Source organism: Anabrus simplex, chromosome 2, assembly GCF_040414725.1.
Source record: "Anabrus simplex isolate iqAnaSimp1 chromosome 2, ASM4041472v1, whole genome shotgun sequence".
NCBI classification, from domain to species: Eukaryota; Metazoa; Arthropoda; class Insecta; order Orthoptera; family Tettigoniidae; genus Anabrus; species Anabrus simplex.
Genome location: NC_090266.1, coordinates 465,537,009 through 465,562,228, shown reverse-complemented (window position 1 = coordinate 465,562,228; position 25,220 = coordinate 465,537,009).

Here is a 25,220-nt window from a genome sequence, read left to right as displayed (position 1 = left end):
GTTCATCTTTTGAAAACTATCGATTTCTTGAAATGCTGTTTGTTCGGGGCGTCGGCCTATAGAGTTCTTTTGCCCCTACTTGCACTATGTGATATGAACCTGTGTGTAATCGGAATGGAGGAAGTGTAGAGTGTTGAATGTGAGGAAAGGAACGTTAAGGACAACGCAAACACCCAGTCCACAGACCAGGGATATTAATCATTTACAATTAAACACCCCTGACCCAGCCGGGAATCGAACACGCGCCACCGGGTGACAGACGGACGCGTTGCTCCCTACACCGCGGGGCCGGACAAACTATCGATTACTATCGATAGTAGAGCCCATAATATAGAAAAATATCGATGGCGGTTACTATCGATAGTTTGCCGCCTCTAGGGTGAATCATACCTGTGTCCATGACCTTGGCAAAAAATATACCACTGCTACCCTTCGTCGCAGCATATGGTACACGCTGCTACGTTGTATTAATCTGTTAGCGGGAATAAACGAAATTTTTTATTTCCGTTAGGTATTTGTCTTTTTTTTTGCTAGTTGCTTTACGTCGCACCGACACATATAGGTCTTATGGCGACGATGAGATAGGAAAGGGCTAGGAATGGGAAGGGAGCGGGCGTGGCCTTAATTAAGGTACAGCCTCAGCATTTGCCTGGTTTGAAAATGAGAAACCACGGAAAACCATCTTCAGGGCTGCCGACAGTGGGATTCGAACCCACTTTACCCCGGATGCAAGCTCACAGCTGCGCGACTCTAACCGCACGGCCAACTCGCCCGGTTCTTTTCTTTGTACTTGTAAAGGTGTTCTTGATATTGTGACACTTTTAAACCTTGCCAATTCTATCCGTAACCACTGAAATGTCTGGAAGGAATGCCTTTCTCTCACGTTTCCTTCCCCCGTGCTGTCAGTTTTGCAGGATCAATTAGATATGTAAAGCCGAAGAGATGCTACACTTAACTCTGGTACAATCTGTTATTTCCTCTCGACAAGGGCTACCATAGTGAAGCAGATAATATGTTACTGGTTTTACGTCCCACAAACTAATTTTATGGGGATTTTTTGAGACGCCGAGGGGCCGGAATGTTGTCCCACATGGGTTCTTTTACGTGCCGATAAATCAACCGACACGGGGCTGACGTATTTCAGCACCTTCAAATACCACCGGACTGAGCCAGCATCGAATGTGTCAACTTGGGCTCAGAAAGTCAGCGCCTTAACCGCCTGAGCCACTCAGCCTGTCTCAGGGCAACTGAAACGTCGACGCTTTTAAAATGTCTACATGGCCTGCCACCTCGGAAAACCATCTAAGCTTATATAGCACGACCATTCCAACCTTCGATTAATAATTAATTAAGAACTGATATTTGAATACCACTGCTTAAATTCTTCAGAAACGAGCTGCGCAGAGGTACAAAGAATGCCGAACAAATACTGGAAGATAAGTCTTCCATAAGTCTACCATCACGACAATGGCAATTAGGAATGAATCTTAGGGAATCGACTGTATTGAAATTAACAACTTTCCCCAGTTTGTTGAAATTCATTCAGATTGTAACACGTTGCATTAATTATCCCGTTAAAGGGTCAACTAATAAACTACTAATAAATGTTATTGGTTTTACGTCGCGCCAGCTACTTTTATCGTTTTCGGAGACCCCGAGGTGCTGGAATTTTGTCCCGCATTATTTCTTTTTCGGTGCCGGTAAATCTACCGCCAAGTGGGTAGCGTATTTGAGCACCTTCATGTATCACCGGACTGAGCCAGGGTCGAAGCTGCCAACTTAGGAAACAATTTTTCATATTTATGTCACCTTTGAATATTGTTATGCCAGTAATTTCAAAAGACCACAATGTATCTATGAAGATCAAGCAGGAGAAAACCCTGAGCTTGATGATAAATATCATTTTAAAACAGATTTCAAACATTCCCCCCCACCCAAATAAGAATACGTCACAAGAAAAAGTATTTTGGCGGACTTTTCAGGATATAGAACATGGACGTCGATCAGGATATAGAACATGGACGTCGACCGGTGCCTTATTTTCTGTTCAGGTATCACAAGATTGTTCTTGCTACTTCACGACTGCTATAGATTTGGTTTTATTAATTAACTGATATATCATGTACTTGTTGAAACATAACATAACATTGCCGTAAAGAAAACGTCTAAAATGGAAGTTAAAATGCATGTCTAGATTCGGATAGCCTTTTTTGAATGTTGACTTGCAAACCGATAACGTGAACACCCAGCAGTAAAATAAACTATTCGCAGATAAAGAGCAAAGTGGTGGTTTATGAAAGGGAGAAAATCGAGAAACTGGGTGAGAGTTGGAGAATTTAACATGTGATTACAACAGACGAAGTATTGACGGAGAAATAATAGCACAGGAGACAATAAACGTCCACGGTGATATACAGATCACTGGACAGAGGAGTGAAGAGACCAAAAGCGGTGGTAAACGACAAATAGGATTTGCCAGAGATTAATGCATAGCTGTCTGCTGTGCGTAGAGTCTGCATAGACGGAATGATGGAAAGGTCCATCCCCTCCCTAATAAATAGTTTTCTGACCCACCGTCCTCATATTCTTGGCAACTTCTGCGAGTGGGCTCACTGATCGCGATCTACGAAATTTACATATCAGAGACAATTCCTTGATCACAACAGCCCCCATGATCAGGCAACAGGCAAATCTTAAGGTCAATATACAGGGTGTATCCGTGATGATATTACAAATTTTCAGGGATGATTGAGGACGGTGAAAGGATCAGTTTGACATAAGGAACCATATTCCGCAAACGTTCACGTCAAAAGTTAAGCACAATTCTACTTTTAAGTCCGTTTTTGCCTTTGCTGGCAGGACCTAGTGTTTACAGTGCACTATGTCTTCTGGTATGGGCTAGAGTAATTTTGTTACTTTCATTGATCTGTCTCTGTCTTATACTTGGCTTTGACAATATGAAGGTGACTGAGGTATGAGCGATGCTAGTAATGCCATTCCTTCTGCAGCCAGTCCCTGCTATGAATGGTGTGAAAATGTTGCTCATAGGGTTGGTTGGTGCATGCATTTCAGAGGGCTTGGCAGACTGATATGTAATAGCAACTTCTGGCTCGGTGAGGAAAGCAACGGGAAACTACATTACTCCTCATTTCCCTAGTACGTCTCTTCTGCGATGCCTAGGCCATCTATGACAGCTGATGTTGGAGCTGTTGAGGATCCAACCAGCCTTAGGGCTGAAGACTGAGCATACATACACATACACAAGTCCGTTTACCTGCACAAGATTCACAAGCTGCTCCATTTACAACAAATGTTCGAAATTGCGTCCCCCTGTGTCAGTGCATCGTCGCACAAACTTCTGTCGTATCCGTTCGAATATCCCCGGTGTAGTTTCAATAGCGTCACAGGTAGCGAAAATTCTTGCCAAGAGATCATCTTTAGTCTTGACAAGTGTCTTCACATGGCCCCGCAAGAAGTGGGGTGAGATCAAGTGAACGAGCGGGTAAGAAGCACCCCGGCGTCTGTTACGAAAGGACAGACATTAAACAACTTGGATTTTAAATAACTTTTGACTCGAACGTTTCCGGAATATGCTTCCTGTTCTCGAATGCATCCATTTGCCGCCCTCCATCATCCCTGAAAGTGTGTAACAATTATCACGGATACATCCTGTATATATGGCAGTGGCGGCTCGTGCTGAATAATGCTGGTGGTTCTGCTCTGTGACGCCCAGTCCATTGCAGTAATTGTAATAGACAAATCTAAATTCGTACTGCATACGGAAAGTGTCAGCTGAGCTCGTTTGAATCCGTCCTCCAACCCCGCGGAAACGCTTTACTGTATGTCCTATCAGTGTGAAGTTCTCGAAAATGTACCGAAATAATACAGGTAGACGTTCATCTCAATTTGTAAGACCCCGATTGACTTGTACACAAAACAACAATTATTAAAAAGGTACAAAAAAATAAAAGCTCCTCTTCCGCTTATCGAAAAAAGAATTTGACCTATCGACACATTCACTTTTACAAAGGTTCCAAAACCTGCATACATCTTTGGCAATCGGCTTTCTTAATGAAGGGGGAACATCATCTGATGGTACTAGCGTTTCTGTTTTCATTTCCATGACTACCTAACTCGGAAGAATTCACTACCATTACGGAGAAACATAGTCATGATTACTTGTAGGCCTAAGAACTCGCTCATTCGCTTCGTACGAGAGAGAATGTTTTCGGTCGTTGGATAGAATTTTGCTGAAGTCCTGGTCATTTACACCAAAGACAGAAAAATATACATACCCTCAATCATAAGGTACGTTGTTTGAAGACTTAACATGGACAGTAAATTGATTTTGTGTTAATCACAACCATCCTCTTTTATCACGCATTTATTCTATATTTAAGCTATTTGAGCTTTATTTCCACTGAACAGAAGCATCACAACTGTATTGTAGTATCTGAGAATGTTGACATGTAAGAAAATGAAATACTGTCGGCAGCCCTGAAAATGGTTTTCCGTGGTTTCCCATTTTCACACCAGGCAAATGCTGGGGCTGTACCTTAATTAAGGCCAGGGCCGATTCCTTCCCACTCCTAGCCCTGTCCTGTCCCATCGTCGCCAAAAGACCTACCTCTGTCGGTGCAACGTAAAGCAACTAGCAAAAAGAAAATGAAATGGCGTATGGCTTTTAGTGCCGGGAGTGTCCGAGGACAAGTTCGGCTCGCCAGGTTCAGGTCTTTTGAATTGACGCTCGTAGGCGACCTGCGCGTCGTGATGAGGATGAAATGATGATGAAGACAACACATACACCCAGCCCCCGTGTTAGCGAAATTAACCAATGATGGTTAAAATTCCCGACTCTGTCGGGAATCGAACCCGGGACCCCTGTGACCAAAGGCCAGCACGCTAACCATTTAGCCACGGAGCCGGACGACATGTAAGAATTTTAAACCATATCAATATCCACACAGTTGTATAAGTTCTCTATTTACACTGATGAGTACAATGGAGGGAGCTTTTCCCAAACAGCTGAGATTTCAACATGCTCGCTCGTTGCAGCGACGGTGGCGCTGTCTAGTGTATTATTTACTAACTGTAGCCTATGATCAAGGGAATAGGTGAGATGTACTGCAAGGCGTGCAGTTCATACAGAACCTTATGGGCGACCCTTAGCCACCTATCGGAAGAAAGCTGTAGTTAAGTGTGCTCTCCTAATGTTCTGTCGTTCACAGTTCTAAACAGGGTTGCCAGATCACCAGAAGCTGTATGGATGTCGATCTTTGGCTCGATATAAACACTCAATATGAAGAATGGGATCGCTAATTGCTATATATTACTGTATATCTTTCATTGTGGTGGTTCTGCAGCTCTGCAGATCGTATTATGGAGCCGCGCCTGATATATGGCTAAGAAACTATCTTACATCTACTACCGATTCGAGTCCGGCCACAAGAATGGCTGTGATGTCTTCAGTAGTGTGTCAACGCGTCTAATCGCTCAAACATAAATTTAAAAAATAAAATCAAAAATGTATGTTCCTCGCAATTAATATTTTACCAGACTTAATTTTAATTATTATCAAAATATAATGCACCTGTCATGTAGATACAAACCTTGCGGATAGCCACAACAAACATTATATGCACAGATGCAACTGTTAGAGCGAAGTGTACCCGCGAGGACATTCAATCAATCAATCAATCAATCAATCAATCAATCAATCAATCAATCAATCAATCAATCAATCCTGATCTGCATTTGGCGCAATCGCCCAGGTGGCAGATTCCCTATCTGCTGTTTTCCTAGCCTTTTCTTAAATGATTGCAAAGAAATTAGAAATTTATTGAACATCTCCCTTGGGAAGTTATTCCAATCCCTAACTCCCATTCCTATAAACGAATATTTGTCCCAATTCGTCCTCTTGAATTCCAACTTTACCTTCATATTGTGATATTTCCTACTTTTAAAGACGCAACTCAAACTTATTCGTCTACTAATGCCATTGCACGCCATTTCTCCGCTGACAGCTCGGAACATCCCACTTAGGGCCGGTTCTACCACCTACTGGTAAAGTAGCGCGTAATTTGCCCTCCGCGTAAAAGGATGTTTCCGTCCGACCACTCCCAGGTAGCGCTATCGGCAGCATAAATCGTCGTTACCCGGCGCGTAATTTCTCGGCCACTTCGAGGGCCCGATAAGACTTTACCTGCCGGGCAAGTTCTGAGAGCTGAACATTATTAGCTGTATTTATGGTGATATGCAACTCAAATTAGCTTAGTATACTGAAAAAAAACAGTATACTGTAACAGTGATCGATATTGTATTGCAGGATTTTGAACATTAATGCTTCCCTTTAGTTGCAACGGTCACACCAGCCTCTCGCATCGGTAGCGCAGGGAACACATTTTATACGTCAAGCTTTCGTAAAGAAACTCTAAAAGGATGTAAAATCAAAATCTATTTGGAAATCATTTCAAATGGGCTTTAATTTTCTACTTTTTCAGTTTTCGGACATGAGATATATATTACTGTATGTATCCTACCTAACCCAAGCGTTTTCGTAGCGTAATGGTTAACACGTTCGCTTCGTAATACGAAGTGTGCAGGTTCGAGTCTTTATTATGACGAATCTTTTTTATTTCCATTATTAGCGTTGTGTTAATCTGTATGCCTCTTTTCATACGTTCTTATCACAATATTATGTCTACTAGGAAAATTGCTTTATATGTATGCTACATATAGCAAGTGATATTATGATTAATAGCACATAGGACTGTCGCCCAGGTAGCAGATTCCCTATTAGTTGTTTACATAGGCTCGTAAATTATTTCGAAGAAATTGGAAACTATTCCATTCCCGAATTCCTCTTCCTATGAATGGATATTTATCCCGATTAGTTCTTTACATTTACAGTACCTTCCAACTTTATCTTCATAAAGTTAAAAATTAAAATGAAATGCTTTATCAATAAATGGAAGCATCTGGAACTAAACGAGGTCACAGAACTAGTTGCAAATAGAGCATCGCGGAGATACTTAATCAATTCACAGAAGCCTGCAGATAGAATGCTCAAAGGCAATAAGTCCGTAAAGAAGATGTGTGTGTATACGTATATGGAAGCGCGTAAAAGAGAGTTAAGAACAACGGCAGGGAACGAAAATACACTTTAAAATGTAAATTGGAAATACGATGAAAACCTGCGTACCTTCTATTACGGAGCGAGCGACTTGACCAGTCTACTACGAGAATACCTTTCAAAAAGCTTGCCTTGCATGACAGGTTATAAATGGCGTAAGAAAATGTAATCTCGAGATTTTAATCCCAATTAGGTATTGATATTGAAGATCATAGATTAAAATCACGAAAGCTTGACATGAATCGTTGTCCATAACTCTTAAGACTCCCCTTATTAGGCTTTTTGGTGATAATCAGCAGACGCAAGCACAGGGAAATAAGACAATCGAAATGGGTTTCATGCATCTGACGATAGATAGCACCACACTCGAAAGCGAGAAATCGCTGAAAATCAGTCTAGCCAACCTCGTATATCGGTGTCTAGCTCCGGGTAGCTACCTAGCGCTTGCACGGAGGTGGTTGGACGCAAGCCAAAGTACCAGCCGATTTACACCTCCAGGTAGTTTACCTCCCGGGCAGCTGCCAGCCACTTTACCAGCAGATGGTAGAACCGGCCCTTAGTCGAGCAGCTCGTCTTCTTTTTCCCAGTTCTTCCCAGCCCAAACTTTGCAATATTTTTGTAACGCTACTCTTTTGTCGGAAATCACCCAGAACAAATCGAGCTGCTTTTCTTCGGATTGTTTCCAGTTCTTGAATCAAGTAATCCTGGCGAGGGTCCCATACACTGGAACCATACTCTAGTTGGGGTCTTACAAGAGACTTATATGCTCTCTCCTTTACATCCTTACTACAAAAGCAAAGCAAAGTCGTCTCCGTACAGGCCATGAAGGCCGTTGGAGGCGTGGAAGGTAAAGGCTTGCACTATCCGTAACCTCGGCACTTGATGGGGTAAAGTGGTTAGCTCTACGCCCGGCCGCCTTTGCCCCCAGGAATTAACCTGGTACTCATTTTTGGTGTAGGCTGAGTGAACCTCAGGGTCATGTGCACCTCCGGAAGTGAAAATCTCGTTTCTTAAATTTTATGACCCACGTCCTTCCGGGCGAGCCGAGCACGCCTTTACCACCTCGGCCAGGCAGCCCCTACATCCTTACTACAACCACCCCTAAATACCCTCATAACTATGTGCAGAGATCTGTACCCTTTATTTACAATCATATTTATGTGATTACCCCAAATGAAGACCTTTCCTTATATTAAGACCTCAGTATTTACAATGATCCCCAAAGGGAACTTTCACCCCATCAACACAGTAATTAAAACTGAGAGGACTTTTCCTATTTGTGAAACTCACGACCTGACTTTTAACCCTGTTTATCATACCATTGCCTACTGTCCATCTCACAAGAATATCGAGGTCATTTTGCAGTTGCTCACAGTCTTGTAACTTATTTATTACTCTGTACAGAATAACATCATCTGCAAAAGCCTTATCTATGATTCCACTTCTTTACACACATCATTGATATATACAATACCATGCACTCATTCTTTCTGAGCGACCGTAGACCTACGTTTCTATCACTATTTCTAACCAACGGGATTGTTCCTGGAGACAGATATAAAAATAAGTTTCAACAATATTCAAAATATGTATAAAAAGTGAAGCTGTCTGTATGTTATAAAAAATTTCCTTTTATGTTTCACTGATACAGATAGGTCTTATGGAGATGATGGAATAGAAAAGGGCTAGGAGTGAGAATGAAACGACTGTGGCCTCAACCCTTTCAGACCCATTTCTTTCTAGATTAAGAAAACTATTTTTTTTCGGTCTAACATTCAAGAAGGATATATACTATGATGTTAGAATTAAAATAAATTGTATTTCGGTCACCAGTTGCAAAAATACAGTTTGTACACAGTTGTGTACATTGGGTCTCAACTTATATTGAAATTAAAATGACTTCGTTAACATCTAGAAGCATTTTATAGTATAGTTTTCTTACAAATAATATTAAAAATAACAATTTGAGTTCTTTTAATCGTTTTTACAAGTGTACATGTGTATCATTACACTAAAGGTTCATAACGATTCTCGGTACTCTTAATTTTTCATCCAAGTTTCGGAAGTTTTCAGAACATTTTTTATGAACTACTTTATTAGGTATGATGTCTCCTAATCTTGTTTAAACAGGTGAATTTGGAAGTTTTACAGGTGGTCGGACATTAATCTACATGGAATGTATGGAAACCGTTCTTATTCTTTGACAAACAAAGATGCACATCACACTTCTCACATTTTATACTCCAGCGCCCTTTGCAATAAGGGAATTTACATCTACTTGGCAGTGATGTATCTGTACGTACAGGAACTACTTCATTAGGTCTCACTTCTCATTTTCTTGGAACTGGTGTGCTTGGAGGTGTTGCAGATGGTCGACCTCTTTTCTTGCCTGGAATCTGCTTACCACGTAACACTAGAGCCTCCAGTCAAACTCATGCGAAATTTCAAGTAATCCATTATTTTGTGTACTGTCTCATCATTTCTTCTGTATTCTAACCAACATTGTAGAACTGCAAAATCGACTGCATAGAAAAATCGCACGCAATGTCCGTTTTTCCGATTTTATAAAAATCCGGTAATAGCCCAATGTTGACTGAAGATGGCAACACCACTCATGGAAATGGCATGTAGTCCTACAATTTCTGGTCGAACAATTACAGGAATATTGTCAAATATACTGTAGGTTCTAACGTCAATTCATACATTTTTAGGCACTATAGGACCAACGCTTCTAAACTTATAAATACATAAAAACGTGCAAATACAACTTTATTTTATCTCTTCAGGAACAAAATAGGTCTTTCCTTGAAATCCGAGGTCTAGTGATTACATTCCTCCTTATAGGGTTGGCGTTAGGAAGGGCATCCGTCCGTAAAATAGGACCAAATCCACATGTGCGACACAGCTCACACCCGCGACCCTGCAGATGTGGGAAAAGCGGTCGAAGAAGAATTTTTGTTTTATGTAGGCTATTTTGTTTCAATTTTCTTCATCAAAGAATATTTTAATACCAATTTCTTAATATTCATAAACAATAGGATAATAATAACAACAACAAGTCAGCAGCTAACAAACAATTTAACAACCTAAGACTAAAAATCAAAGACAACTTAATGTTCACAAAGGCAGATAAAGGCAATACTAGTGTACAGTAATCACGGATAAAACTGAATACTTCAAGAAGACAGAGCATTTTTTCACAGATAATAAATTCACCATTGTTAAGAAAGACTCCACTGTTTTGTCTTGAGAAAAGCGGAAGAAAGATTTCGATAGCTGAACAAGTTCAAAGTTATTGCAGCCAAAAACAGCACAAACATTGCCATTACCATTCAATGCTTGTATGATTGTGAATCCCAAAACCCTTTGTCACCGGATAAATTAAATTATCTTCTCAACGAAAATCCAAGAACAAAATTTCACACATCAGCTGATCGGTATTACTACTAACGGCCGACTTGATGCGTCGCTCTAGCTAGTTCCTTACCGGCCTTGACAATCGAGTCCACGCACTGTAATCGGAGTAGTTTCATAGCTCGACACGTGGCGCTGGCGACCTAAGTTTTTGCGGTAGAAATACATACTCCTCTATGGAAAAGATATTGACTTTGAATGCCGATTTATCGTAATTTAGAGGTATGGAGAATGTTACATAGGTTAATACGGTTAAAACTATTAATCCTAAAGGTTACCTTCGTTGATATTTGCCAAAACAACGTCATGAAACGAAACTGCGGAGGAATGGAGTAGTCCAACAGACGTTTCTTAACAGTGAGGAATTAATCGTAATCACTTTTATTATCCATAGCATTTAGACACCATACACCTGAACTTACTACAATACGTTTGTCTTCTGATGTTAACCTTGAGATTAAGAGTCATTGTTCAATTAGAGTTTTAAAATTCTTGAAGTGTTGCTGTCAGGAAGGGGGCTGAAAAAAAACGTAAGTCTTACTTTTTCTATATTCGGTGTATGGATAACAAATATTTTGACTCAAATTCATATAGTTTCAGAATACATATTATTCATACCTTGCACTAGAATTTTAAATACCGGGCGAGTTGGCCGTGCGGTTAGGGGCGCGCAACTGTGAGTTTGCATCCGGGAGATAGTGGGTTCGAACCCCACTGTCGGCAGCCCAGATGATTTTCCGTGGTTTCCTATTTTCACACAAGGATGTACCTTAATTATAGCCACGGGTAATTCCTTTCCCACAAGACCTATCTGTGTTGATGCGACGTAAAACAAATTTTAAAAAAATCAGTGAGAGAAAAGCAATTTGGGTAAATACATTGTAAACTGTTCATTGCACAGGTAACACTTCATATGTTGGCCTTACTGTCATAACAGTAACGGTTCCTACTAGTCAGCGTTTCAAGTTCAGATTATCTTGGATAAAAATGTGGTGTGTTGCTGTCATGTGGCAGATATGACTCCGCCTACAGGATTATTCAATGAAAGAAAATTCAGGGATAATAAATACCCGATTAGCGTGATTAGCTGGCATCCCCGGAAGCCCGGGTTCGATTCCCGGCTCTGCCACGAAATTTGGAAAGTGGTACGAGGGTAGGAACGGGGTCCACTCAGCCTCGGGAGGTCAACTGAGTAGAGGGGTATCGATTCTCCCCTTAGCCATCTTCGAAGTGGTTTTCCATAGTTTCCCACTTCTCCTCCAGGCAAATGCGGGGATGGTACCTAACTTAAGGCCACGGCCGCTTCCTTCCCCTCTTCTTTGTCTATCCCTTCCAATCTTCCCATCCCCAACACAAGGCCCCTGTTCAGCATAGCAGTTGCGACCTCCAGGCGAGGTACTGGTCATCCTTCCCAGTTGTATCCCCGACCCGAAGTCTCACGCTCCAGGACACAGCCCTTGATTTGGTAGGGGTGGGGAAAAACAACCCTGGAGGGGTAAACAGATTAAGAGACAGAAGATAAAACAATACCCTGAAACGCAAAACTAAGATGAAAGTGCCAACTGCTTTGAGCCACTCCGTAGTTTTGTGCCGGTCTACGGAGAATTCGTGAAATGACAGTGTCCATTTGCTCTTTTTTTTTCCTGTTCAAAGTACAAAAAGGCGCACAATAGTATGACATATTTCAAGATTTGTAAACACAATCTAAAAAATAAATTCACCACACTACACAATAAAAAAATAACTGATTAGCGCATAACTATCAGCTCTCAACATCAAGCCAACAAACACTTTATTGCGAAAGCATTGCCAACATTTAAGACAGCAAACCAATATAAATAAAACTGGAAATGCGGTAATTTATGGTATACAGCTTCCTGTCAGTTACTTAGGAGGCTAGCTCTCCAGCGGAATTATGGTGAAACTTTCAAATTACAGCTTTATGCTGGCTTCAGAAGCGATTGTCAAGGCAGGTATAAGGAGCGCAGCGAGGGATCCAGTCGGCCGTGTACTACTGCACTGTTTCAAGGCCTCCCGCTAGGTGCGCTGTCAGTTAATATCTTGCTATATCTCTCAAAGTGGCATGTATTCTCTACAGTGTATTTGCTTTTACGAAGGATGGAGCACTCTACCATACACCTAAGCCGGTAGTAGAGTTTCTGCGCCATTACAACATACCGTTGTCATGGCAGGGAAATTCCCCTGATATGAACCCTACTGAAAATGTGTGGAAGTTGGTAACGCGAGAAATAGGAAAAGAAACCACAACTACAAAAATGAGACTCGTGGGAAAGCACAATGAGGTTTAGTACCATAACCCTCGCATAGAGAAACATCGAGAGCATGCCCAGACGGGTAAAGACACTGATGGATTCTAAGATGCACAACATATTGAAACTGCACAGGGATAAGGACAACTGCCATAATGTCTATGGAACTTCCTATCTAGTCATGTAAATTTGTTATTAAAGGGTTAATAAATATGTGTTTACTCTTTTAGCGCAATAAACATAATAATATATCCATTTAGCAATTATTAAAGAAAAATTTTTGAAACGATCGTGTTGATTCTAAGCAAAATGCACGGTATGCGACTGCTACGTATATGTGGCTTCAAGAGGACTGAAGAATTTGAATCATCACCTCACTACAACTAAACATATTGGGATACCGAGCTCGATAGCTGCAGTCGCTTAATTGCGGCCAGTATCCAGTATTCGGGAGATAGTAGGTTCGAATCCCACTGTCGGCAGCCCTGAAAATGGTTTTCCGTGGTTTCCCATTTTCACACCAGGCAAACGCTGAGGCTGTACCTTAATTAAGGCCACGGCCGCTTCCTTCCCACTCCTAGCCCTTTCCTCTCCCATCGTCGCCGTAAGACCTATCTGTGTCGGTGCGACGTAAAACAACTAGCAAAAAAAAAAAAAAACATATTGGGTGCTTTAAAAGTTCATCTTCCGCTCGTGTGATAATAAAGAATAAAAAATAATAATAATAGCGTATGGCTTTTAGTGCCGGGAGTGTCTGAGGACAAGTTCGACTCGCCAGATGCAGGTATTTTGATTTGACTCCCGTAGGCGACCTGCGCGTCGTGATTAGGATGAAATGATGAAGACGACACATACACCCAGCCCCCGTATCAGCGCAATTAACCAATTATGTTTAAAATTCCCGACCCCGTCGGGAATCGAACCCGGGACGCCTGTGCCCAAAGGCCAGCATGCTCACCATTTAGCCATGGAGTCGTGTGGTAACATCTTACATCACACCAACATCCTCGAAGCTACACGAAGTGTTAGTGCAGATGAGTTTACATTATCATTTCATACTGTAAGTCACCACCAGACTTCCAGATCCATGGACTGTAATGCATTCGAGGATTCGAGAAACTGACATGCGCACGAATGCGTCATTGTTAACAGAGTGCTGTCTCTGCATTCTCTCGTATGTGCACTAAAATCCACTGAGGACATTACATTTCTGGGTAAAGCAACTGATGCCAGTAATCATGGTAGTTCGAAATAATCTCCAGCCATCGTTCAATAATTTAACTCGAAGACAGGTATAGCCAATGTCCAAAATTATACATTTCAAGACGAATTATTGAAACAAAATGAGGGATTTTCCTTGGAAACAATGGATTTTCAGTGGAGTAAATATTCTGAACAGGTTGTGAATGTGAAGTGTTTTCAACAAGTGCTGCATTGCTGTTTTCTTTTTTAATAACTGCACATAATGTCAAAGTTGAAAGTGTATTTTCACTAAACACCCTGTGGCCACGTGAATGGGACAGATTTTCAATAGCAGCAGTAAAGGTTATGGTAACCGTATATCATAAGCATTTTTCGTATAAAGAATTTCACACTAATTTGTTGACATCTCCAACGTTACTGAAATTCACAGAAGTACGAACAACAGGATTGTAAAATTAACAGCACCGCTACAGTATATTGTCTTCGCATATTTGCTTACTGTGCTTAGTGAATAAATACGAATTTAACGTACTGTCAGGCTGTTTTTTTCAAAATGACGTGCATTTTTTCTTCAAATGACCTGCTTCTCTTCAGGTCACCCTAAGCCTAGAGTACATTTTCCGTTACAGGAGAGCAAACTGAAATTAATTCGGACCTAAGGAGTTGGACAATGCAACAAAGAGGTCGGTCATGAGTTAGTGGAAGTTTTTACTACTTGACTCATTTCTAGTCCGTCTTCCGACTAGCGCAGAACCTGTAGCCATTCCAAACTGCATTCCGGTGGCGATGTTACGTCACATCCGGCCACATCCCCCTCCCCAGCAACATACCAATTGGAAGGCACGCCACGCCGTGCCAAGGTCTATTATCCACCTGGCTAGAAGTTGCACGGAGAACTCCACCTAGCGAAGAGCGAGGAATAACACATTGATTCCATAATGGAAATAATTCATCATAGCAATGTAATATGAAAAAAATTGTGGACGAAGGTCAACAATTCAACCTCGAGTCAGCCACTGTGATGTGTAGTATATATTCTAAGTTTATTTTTCTATGGTTTTCCTAATCCAACTCAGAGAAATGCTGGAAAAGTGCATGCTAAATCAAAATATAACGCCAGGCTGAGTGGCGCTGGCCTTCTGTCCCCAACTTATCAGGTTCGATCCCGACTCCGTCCGGTGGTATATGAAGGTGCTCAATTACGTCAGCCTCGCGTCGGTAGATCTACTGGCACGAAAAAGAACTCCTGCGGAACTAAATTCCGGCGTCTCCGAAAACCGAAAAGGTACTTAGTGGGACGTAAAAACATTATTATTATTATTATAATTATTATTATTATTATTATTAAAATTATATAACACATCAGACACGAATGAAACCCGTTTTACCAGCTAAGTTTCAGACATACGAACACGGGTATAGTATGGAAGATAATCTAAGTTTTTATGAATAAACACAACCATAACTTACAGTAAGTCCCGATCCATTAGATTCTCTATTTTACAATACCCGTGCCACTTACCGGTAGCAGTGAATGCACGATTAGCCACAGGGCGAAACACAAATATCCGTAATTATAAGTTTCTGTAATCCGTCGATCTACGTAACTATTTTTTTTGCTAGTGGCTTTAGGTCGCACGAACACAGATAGGTCTTATGGCGACGATGGGATAGGAAAGGCCTAGGAGTTGCAAGGAAGTGGCCGTGGCCTTAATTAAAGTACAGCCCCAGCATTTGCCTGGTATGAAAATGGGAAACCACGGAAAACCATCGTCAGGGCTGCCGACAGCGGGATTCGAACCCACTACCCCCCGGATGGAAGTTCACAGCCGCGCGCCCCTAACCGCCCGGCCAACTCGCCCGATGGTCTACCTAACTAAGGTTTGGTATCACGTCCAGGGTCGACTCTGCAAGCCCTAATAAATTATATGAACGATTCCAGGCTCATCTCCATACAAGCCTCCCCACCAGGAATTAACCTGATACAATGGGGATCTCGGTACTATATATTTTCGATTTATCGACAGGGTATCGAACCCAAATCCTTGCTTTTTTAACGCCACACAGGCCGACTTGCCGTGAGGTTAGGGGTGCGCAGCTGTGAGCTTGCATCCGGGAGAGAGTGGGTTCGAGCCTCACTGTCGACAGCCCTGGAGATGGTTCTCCGTGGTTTCCTGTTTTCACACCAGGCAAATGTTGGGACTGTACCTTAATTAAGGCCACGGCCATTTCCTTCCCACTCCCAAACTTTTTCCTATCCCATCGTCACCGTAAGACCTATCAGTGTCGGTGCGACGTAAAGCAAGTTCCAAAAAATTTCTTGATGATGATGATGGTGGTTGTTTAAAGGGGCCTAACATCTAGGTCATCGGCCCCTAATACTACGAAATGAGACGAAATGGAATGACAAATGAAAAGTCCAAAATCCTCCACTGACCAGAATTCAAAACGTGAGGACGAAGAATGAATGGATGGATATGAAGTCTCGCATTCATAGAAACTGAAGTGAAATAATAGTATTACTGACCAAAGGACTGCGTCTATAGTATAATACTGAATCGATGATGCTTTTAGTCCAAAGGGGTCCAAAATTCAAGTCATCGGCCCCTCATAATGGTACTTATCGCTAGGAAAGTAGAACCATGGTATTTGTCATGCTGCGGTACTAATCAAAAGTAGCGTAGACTCGTGGTATTCCACACATTATGGTATCACTCACAGGTAATGAAATTCGCACATATAATACAGACCTATGGGGTTTCGCACATTGCGGCGCCATTTACAAGCAACGCAAACCTATGGTGTTCATCACGTAAGTGTACTAACCACAGGGACTCGCGCTATCCCTTGGTGTTCCTCATATAGTGGGTACTAATCATAGGCAAGCCAGAAACATGGTGTCGCTCATCCCATGGTATCGCCCATGTCGTGCTACCAATCACAGGTACTGTAAAAGCCGGCAACGTAAAAGCGACCCATGGTGTTCCTCGCGTGGTGGTACTAATCACAAGTAGTTTCTAATACAATACCTTGGTCGCCCCTTTTAGTCGCCTCTTACGATGGGCAGGGGATACCGTGGGTGTATTCCTCGTCTGATTCCCCCACCCACGGGGGGTTGTGTGTTTGGTCCGCGAGAGGCATTTCATTTCCCTCAAGTCCGCCGGCAAGCTGTTAGGACCCCCCTATCTGTCACCTGGGAGTATCACCACTCCCCCCGCTACGCCAGCGTAGTAGGTTCGTGGAAAAAATTTGTTAACGCCACAACCGATTTCTTCCCATTCCTAGGTTATCAGATAACATAAGCACCGAGGGGCTGATGTCTATATGATATACAGTACTACACTCCCACAGAAGAAACACCAAGTCGTACCTTTAAACTAGTATAAATGTACCATAGTATCCACAGTTACAGACGTATCTTTTAACTTATGAGAATGTCCTTTAAAACAACAGTTACCACTAATATATCTAGAACTAGTTTCCACTAAATATAAACAAGCAACATAAGTTAACCACTTTCCTAGCCAAAATGTTGACCTTGGAAGCAGTTATCTGCGGCTCCAGGTGTGATCGTTAATTGTAATACAATGAGAACGTATCAGATTCAAAAAATTTAAGTGGCATCGATAGCGAGATTGATCACACAACATCACGGAGAACAGCAGCCAATTAGTAGGTAAATGGCTAATGATGCCTGAGGCACAAAGCGGTTTGGTAACGTTATGTTAAAGATGTAAATTTCCCATTGTTTGCCTAGGGTCTTGGGACATAGTACAATGTGTGTTGGTCTGATAACCTGTGTTACTACGGTGACTGTACTGGTATATTGAACTAAAGTGGAGCCAAGGTTGCAAAGCAAAACGTTGCTAGTTGCTTTACGTCGCACCAACACAGATAGGTCTTATGGCGACGATGGGACAGGGAAGGGCTAGGTGTGGGAAGGAAGCGGCCGTGGCCTTAATTAAGGTACAGCCCCAGCATGTGCCTAGTGTGAAAATGGGAAACCACGGAAAACCATTTTCAGGGCTGCCGACAGTGGGGTTCGAACCTACTATCTCCCGAATACTGGATACTGGCCGCACTTAAGCGACTGCAGCTATCAAGCTCGGTAAGCAAAACGTAGCATTGATGAAAGGCTCAGAACTGCTCTGCCATCAAACTCACCAACCGCCAAGTACATCAATACGGCTATAGTGGTTATTGCTGAGCTGCACCTCATAATTCGGGTTTTACAAATAAGCATACTTTTCGTAAGGTTCTTGCAGTATTAGGACTCGAAAAACACAAAGTTTGTGGACGTCTGAATACTCTTCTCCAAGTTATGTGCGGGTCCCAGCACGGGGCGGGTCGCTTTAGGGCCGTCTCCAAGCACCGGGCCTCGTGGGACATGTCCGTCTATCCCAAACCAGCACTTGCGTCATTGCCTAACATTATACCCAAGACCATGAGTGTGATGATAAGCGTTCCGAGATCTGGACACTGCAACAAGGGAAAACAAGAGGCAAGTAGTTTCACAGCCCACGCTCACAGAATTGATGAACGGTAGATAATATACAGTACAAGATGTGCAATCAACTAGATAGACACACTTCACTAGAAAGGGAAAGTAATTATATGGAGCTTAGCAGCAGTGAGGTTGCGTTCGTACTTTTGCAAGTAATCTTTCTTCCGCATTGGTAATGGACAAAATGCTTATAAGAATTCATGGGAAGAGAAAGCCGTTTCTACTGGACTTCTGAACATAATGTTGTCCTTCTAAACACAAAGAAGTCAGCTAAGGATAACATGATGGCAAGCATAATTGGTGGTCATACAAACTTTAGTGAAAAATGGAAGGGTATGTATAGGTACTTTACGGCGGAAACAGGTTCAAAGAAGGACATTCCAGGAATCATTAATGAACGAGGAGAGTGTGTATGCGAGGATCTTCAAAAGGCAGAAGTATTCAGTCAGCAGTATGTAAAGATTGTTGGTTACAAGGATAATGTCCAAATAGGGGAGGTGAGTAATACTAAAGAAGTATTAAAATTTACCTATGATAACAATGACATTTACAGTAAGATACAAAAGTTGAAAATTAGAAAAGCAGCTGGAATTGATTAAGATTTCTGGGAATATACTGAAGGCAATGGGTTGGCATATAGTACCATATCTGAAATACATATTTGATTATTGTTTGGTTGAAGGAGCTATACCAAATGAATGGAGAGTTGCTATAGTAGCCCCTGTGTATAAAGGAAAGGGTGATAGACATAAAGCCAGTCAGTTTGACATGCATTGTATGTAAGCTTTGGGAAAGCATTCTTTCTGATTATATTAGACATGTTTGCAAAATTAATAACTGGTTTGACAGAAGGCAGTTTGGGTTTAGGAAAGGTTATTCCACTGAAGCTCAGCTTGTAGGATTTCAGCAAGATATAGCAGATAACCTGGATTCAGAGGCCAAATGGACTGTATTGCGATTGACCTATCTATGGCATTTGATAGGGTAGATCATGGAAGACTACTGGCAAAAATGAGTACTATTGGACTAGAAAAAAGAGTGACTGAATGGGTGGCTATATTTCTAGAAAACAGAACTCAGAGAATTAGAGTAGGTGAAGCTTTATCTGACCCTGTAATAATTAAGAGGGGAATTCCTCAAGGCAGTATTATTGGACCTTTATGTTTTCTTATATATATATATATATCAATGATATGTGTAAAGAAGTGGAATCAGAGATAAGGCTGTTTGCAGATGACGTTATTCTGTACAGAGTAATAAATAAGTTACAAGATTGTGAGCGGCTGCAGGGTGACCTCGATAGTGTTGTGAGACGGACGGTGGGCAATGGTATGATGATAAACGGGGTTAAAAGTCAGGTTAGGAGCTTCACAAATAGGAAAAGTCCTCTCAGTTTTAATTACTGCGTTGATGGGGTGAAAGTTCATTTTGGGGATCATTGTAAGTACCTAGGTGTTAATATAAGAAAAGACCTTCATTGGAGTAATCACATAAATATGATTGTTAATAAAGGGTACAGATCTCTGCACATGGTTATGAGGGTATTTAGGAGTTGTAGTAAGGATGTAAAGGAGAGAGCATATAAGTTTCTGGTAAGACCCCAACTAGAGTATGGTTCCATTGTATGGAACCCTCACCAGGATTCCTTGATTCAAGAACCGGAAAAAATCCAAAGAAAAGCAGCTCGATTTGTTCTGGGTGATTTCCGACAAAAGAGTAGCGTTACAAAAATGTTGCAGAGTTTGGGCAGGGAAGATTGGGAGAAAGGAGACGAGCTGCTCGATTAAGTGGTATGTTCCAAGCTGTCAGTGGAGAGATTGCGTGGGAGGACATCAGTAGGCCTAGACGAATAAGTTTGAGTGCTGTCTTTAAAAGTAGGAAAGATCACAATATGAAGATAAAGTTGGAATTCAAGAGGACAAATTGGGGCAAATATTCGTTTATAGGAATGGGAGTTAGGGATTGGAATAACTTACCAAGGGAGATGTTCAATAAATTTCCAATTTCTTTGCGATCATTTAAGAAACGTCTAGGAAAACAACAGACAGGGAATCTGCCACCTGGGCGACTGCCCTAAATGCAGATCAGTAGTGATTGACTGACTTAATTACGAATGACTTACAATTATTTAATTTTAACGAAGCGTTATCGTCAAGTGGCAGACTGTACTGAAAGTACAAGTAAAACAGCATTTCCAAGACGAAAGTGATGTTGGAGGAAATCTAAGAAGATCAACTGTCAGGTAGAAAATACAAAAATGGAACAGGTGGATCATTTTAGGTATTCAGGGTGTGTATTCTCAAGGCACCGTGCGTGTCGCTCTGGCGGCCGGGAGGAGAACCATACATGAGGCAGACTCCAGGCTCGTAGTCCCTGTTCTGTTATGAGCGTGTAGTTACTCCGATGAGACGGCAGAGAAAGAGAGGTCAAGTAAAGGCAATTGTTGCGTTGTCCGATGTTCTAATACCCAATTATGCAAATACGGGAAGTGAAGTACAATTGTATTGTTTTCCAGAACGAGCGATGGATACAAGCAGTTAACCGAAGGAAGTAAGTACACATACATGCATACTGCACATACAGGGTCTTTATTTATGCTTGGCAAGGACTTTCTCGCTCGACCTTGGCCGCCGATGACAGACCGCTACCGGCCGCTGGCGCGCGCGGTTTCCGGCACTTCCTACAGTTGCTGAGAACTGAGCTCCAAGACAGTAGGGTGTTCAATGAAGCTACTGCGTACTGTATGTCGTACTGTATAGTGTTTTATTGTGAGTGTGTATAGTGCTGGAATGTATGTGAAATACTCGTTACGTGAACGTGTATATCTGCACAATACTTACATTAAGTGCAGAAAATCGTGCGCTAGGGCAAGACAAAAGTTTCGAGCGAAATTTCCAGGGAGACCCATCCTATCAATCGGGCAACAAAACAACTGGCCAAGAGATTCAAACGTACAGGTTCAGTAAACAACAAAATTAGACGTAAAGGTCGTTATCTCCTTACTGAAGCTAAATTAGATGACACTGGCGAAAGATTGGAACACACACCACAAAAATCACTTAAGCGTTTGGCGCAGGAAACTGAGGTATCTCATGCTTCTGCCTGGAAGGAAACAAAATTATTAAAACTGAAACCATACAAGATTAGCGCAGTGCAACAATTACAACCGCTAGATCCCGTTAAGAGAGTGAATTTTTGCAATTGGGTTATAGGGAAGGTAGACTCAGGTGAAATTGACCCGAAGTTGATTTGTTTTCAGATGAGACTAATTTCCATTTGCATGGCCATGTAAGCTCACAAAATAGCAGATACTACAGTGCAACAAAACCAGAAATAGTATTTGAGCAACCGCTTTATGACGAGAAAATCGGGGTCTGGGTCGCTTTGAACGGGTATAGTATTACAGGCCCGATATTTTATGAGGGCACAATAAACAATGTGCGTTACAGCGATGAAATCCTTGACCGATTCTTTGGTGAACTGACATACACAGAACGTTTTTCGGCATATTTTCAGCAGGATTCTGCCACAACTCATACAGCTGAGGTATCAATTGCTGAATTAAGCCACGTGTTTGGTACGAGGATCATAAGTAAAAATCTGCGGCCACTCGTAGTCCAGATTTAACAGCATGTGATTTTTATTTGTGGGGAATGTTAAAAATGTAGTTTATGGGAACAACCCTCACACACTAGATGAACTTAAAGACAATATAAGAGCTGCAATTGCATCCATCAGAGCTGAAGAACTTGGTACAGTAACTGAAAACTTCATTAGGAGATGCCGATTATGTTGGGCAGCGCATGGGGAACATTTCCTGCATAAACTGTAAAAATGGTGAGTAAAATGCATGATAATGATTTTGAGCACCGTATTCTGCCGTACATACACACGCGCGGTAGCCGGCAACTGAACCGTCACTGGCGGCCAAGGTAGAGCGAGAAAGTTCTTGCCAAGCATAAATGAAGACCCTGTATTAGCAGTAAGTTGAATTGACCCGATTTAATTTAATTTTGGTGTTATTTTTTAGCAGTGATGAATCACTTTGACAACCTACGACTTACTCAAAAATATTCAGTGCACATTTCATCGGAAACAAAAGATCTGGACACCCACTAAGTCCAGCCTATCTTCCAACAATATTTCTTGATGAAAACAAGAAGAGGAATGTGTCGCCGGGTCTTAGCTTACAGCTGTGAGCTTGAATTAGGGATAAAGTGGGTACGAAGCCCACTGTCGACAGCACTAATGATTGTTTTCCGAGGTTTCACACTTTGCATTATAAGCATATACGCGTTTATTTTCCCTTTTGCCTTCTCTGGGCTGTACCTTAATTAAGGCCTCAGCCTTTCCCTTACCACTCCTAGCCCTTTCCTATCACATCGTCTCCATAATACCTATCTGTGTCGGTGCGACGTACAACAAATTGTACAAAAAGTAATGAGAATGATTACTGGTACGAACAATGTCCGGAGGTTACTTGGAAAGGGAAGATAAAGGGTACGTTAGGAATGAACTCGACGGATGAATCTGTGCACATAAACCGGATTTAGTGATGGATTATGTGAAGCGAATCGAGAAGGATAGGCAGGGTGACCAACTACTGAATGAAGGGATGAGGGACAAGACAGTCAAAAAAGGGGGGACATTCCACACATTGGGGGGGGACAGCCAGATTTTTTGTAGTAACCTTAAAACGACAAATATGTTAACATTTTCAAAACCATTTTGTTGCCACCTTCCCTCTTTTTTGACCTAGATTACTCTCACTGAAGTAATAACATAGAAAAATAAATTTCACTCATTTTTATTGTATAATTTATTTTCCAGTCTATGGGTTGAAGACCATTCATCCCTGAGATATACAGACCGACTTCTTGTAAAGTTTACAAAATGTCTTGTGAACATTACTTCGATCAGGAGATAAGTATGGCTTGTTGGTTTCCCACTTTGCATTATACGCATTTACGCGTTTATTTTTCCTTTCGCCTTCTCGGCTTTAAATGATGGCGTGTAACTGAATGGCCACAAACGCCACGCCACCGACTAGCGGGAAATCGGAAGGTACATACAGAACGCTTCGCTTAAGATGCTATAACCTGCTTCTTCGCACTTTCGAAGATCGTATCGTTGGCAAAACGGTTACGCTATGCTTAGCTGAAGCTAAATGGCAGGACAGTTGCATATTGCGAAAATTCGTACCTATGACAATAACACGAAAATTCGTTCTATAGGGAATGAAACAACTATGGGACATTTACAAAATACCTTAAAATGCGGGACGGTTGGTCATCCTCAAGACAGGTTAACTAGGAGAATAACAGACTCTGACATGAAGGTAAGGAAAGCAGGGAAGACCAAAACCACGATGATTAGACATTTAAAATGATTTAATGAAAGCACATGTGGAACTAAACAAGGCCACATAGCTAATTACAACATATTGTACGTAGCTATGTGCCAACTGTGGAGGCACATAATTGAGAAACGATGAACGGCACAAGAGTTAATGATGCAAGTAGGTAGGTATAGTTAAGCGATCCTACGAGTATGCACAATTTGTGGTCGTTTCACGCAAAAATGTCTCAATATCAACAGTCTGAACTAATAAACACACTACCATGTTCCAAGAATGAGTTACACTGAAAGTTGTCACTACATATCGGATTTGTATGCAGAGGCATATTTTGTTCGCCGATATGTAGAGCTCCAAAACCGAGAAGGAAGTGCGTTTGAAGGTGAAATTGGACGAATTAGTAAGTTTAATACTGCATAAATTTGCATATATCTGAGACTGATGCATACATTTCAAATTTCGAATTTATTGTGCATGTTGTTTTTACCAAGGCCCCACACCGCTGGCTGCGCAGAAGCGTGTGACTGGTAAGGTATGTCCATGCGTGTACCGCCATGTTGTGAGCGCTCCTCAACTTGACGAGGAGATCGTAGTACGGAATTCATGCATGTGAAAAGAAATACCAGATCTCTTCTGATGGCGATCTGTACAAATAAAGGCTGCACACGAATTCACCCTCGTCAATATCTTTCACTTCGACACATAACGCCTAACTTATTTCCTTTTAATATTGCCGATCAATTTTACTACCGTAATGTATAAGCTCACACATTCCTTGAAAATATCTGACAATATATTATCACTCTGTCATATACAATATTACAACTAACAGACACGATTCAAATCGAAAACATGCAAGGGACTGTAAACATTACCACGTGCTAACCATGCATTCGAAGCTGAAGCGCCCACAACATGGCGATGCGCCAATGTGTTCAATATTCCGCATAGCATCAGCGCGCTCTGTGAGTCTAGATAAGTAATATTGAAGTCTTTGGTTTTTCCACGGATTTCTTACAATCTTGCCAATTAATTTATGTGTATTAATTAACACACTGCGTCATATCTAAGAGACGTGTATACATTTTTAACAGTGAACATGGATAGATTGATACGTCTCACAAACTATGTACGGATTGTTTTCACTAGTGGAACAGCCGCAGGAAGTGTGATTTTTTGTTTCTCATTCGCTTGTTTGTTCATGATCATGATTTTATGTATTGGTATGGGTGAATCGCGTGGGTCTAGTGAAGGAATTTTACGTTTGCCTTTGCTCCCAGGAATTAACCTGGTACTCATTTTTGGTGTAGGCTGAGTGAACCTCAGGGCCATGTGCACCTG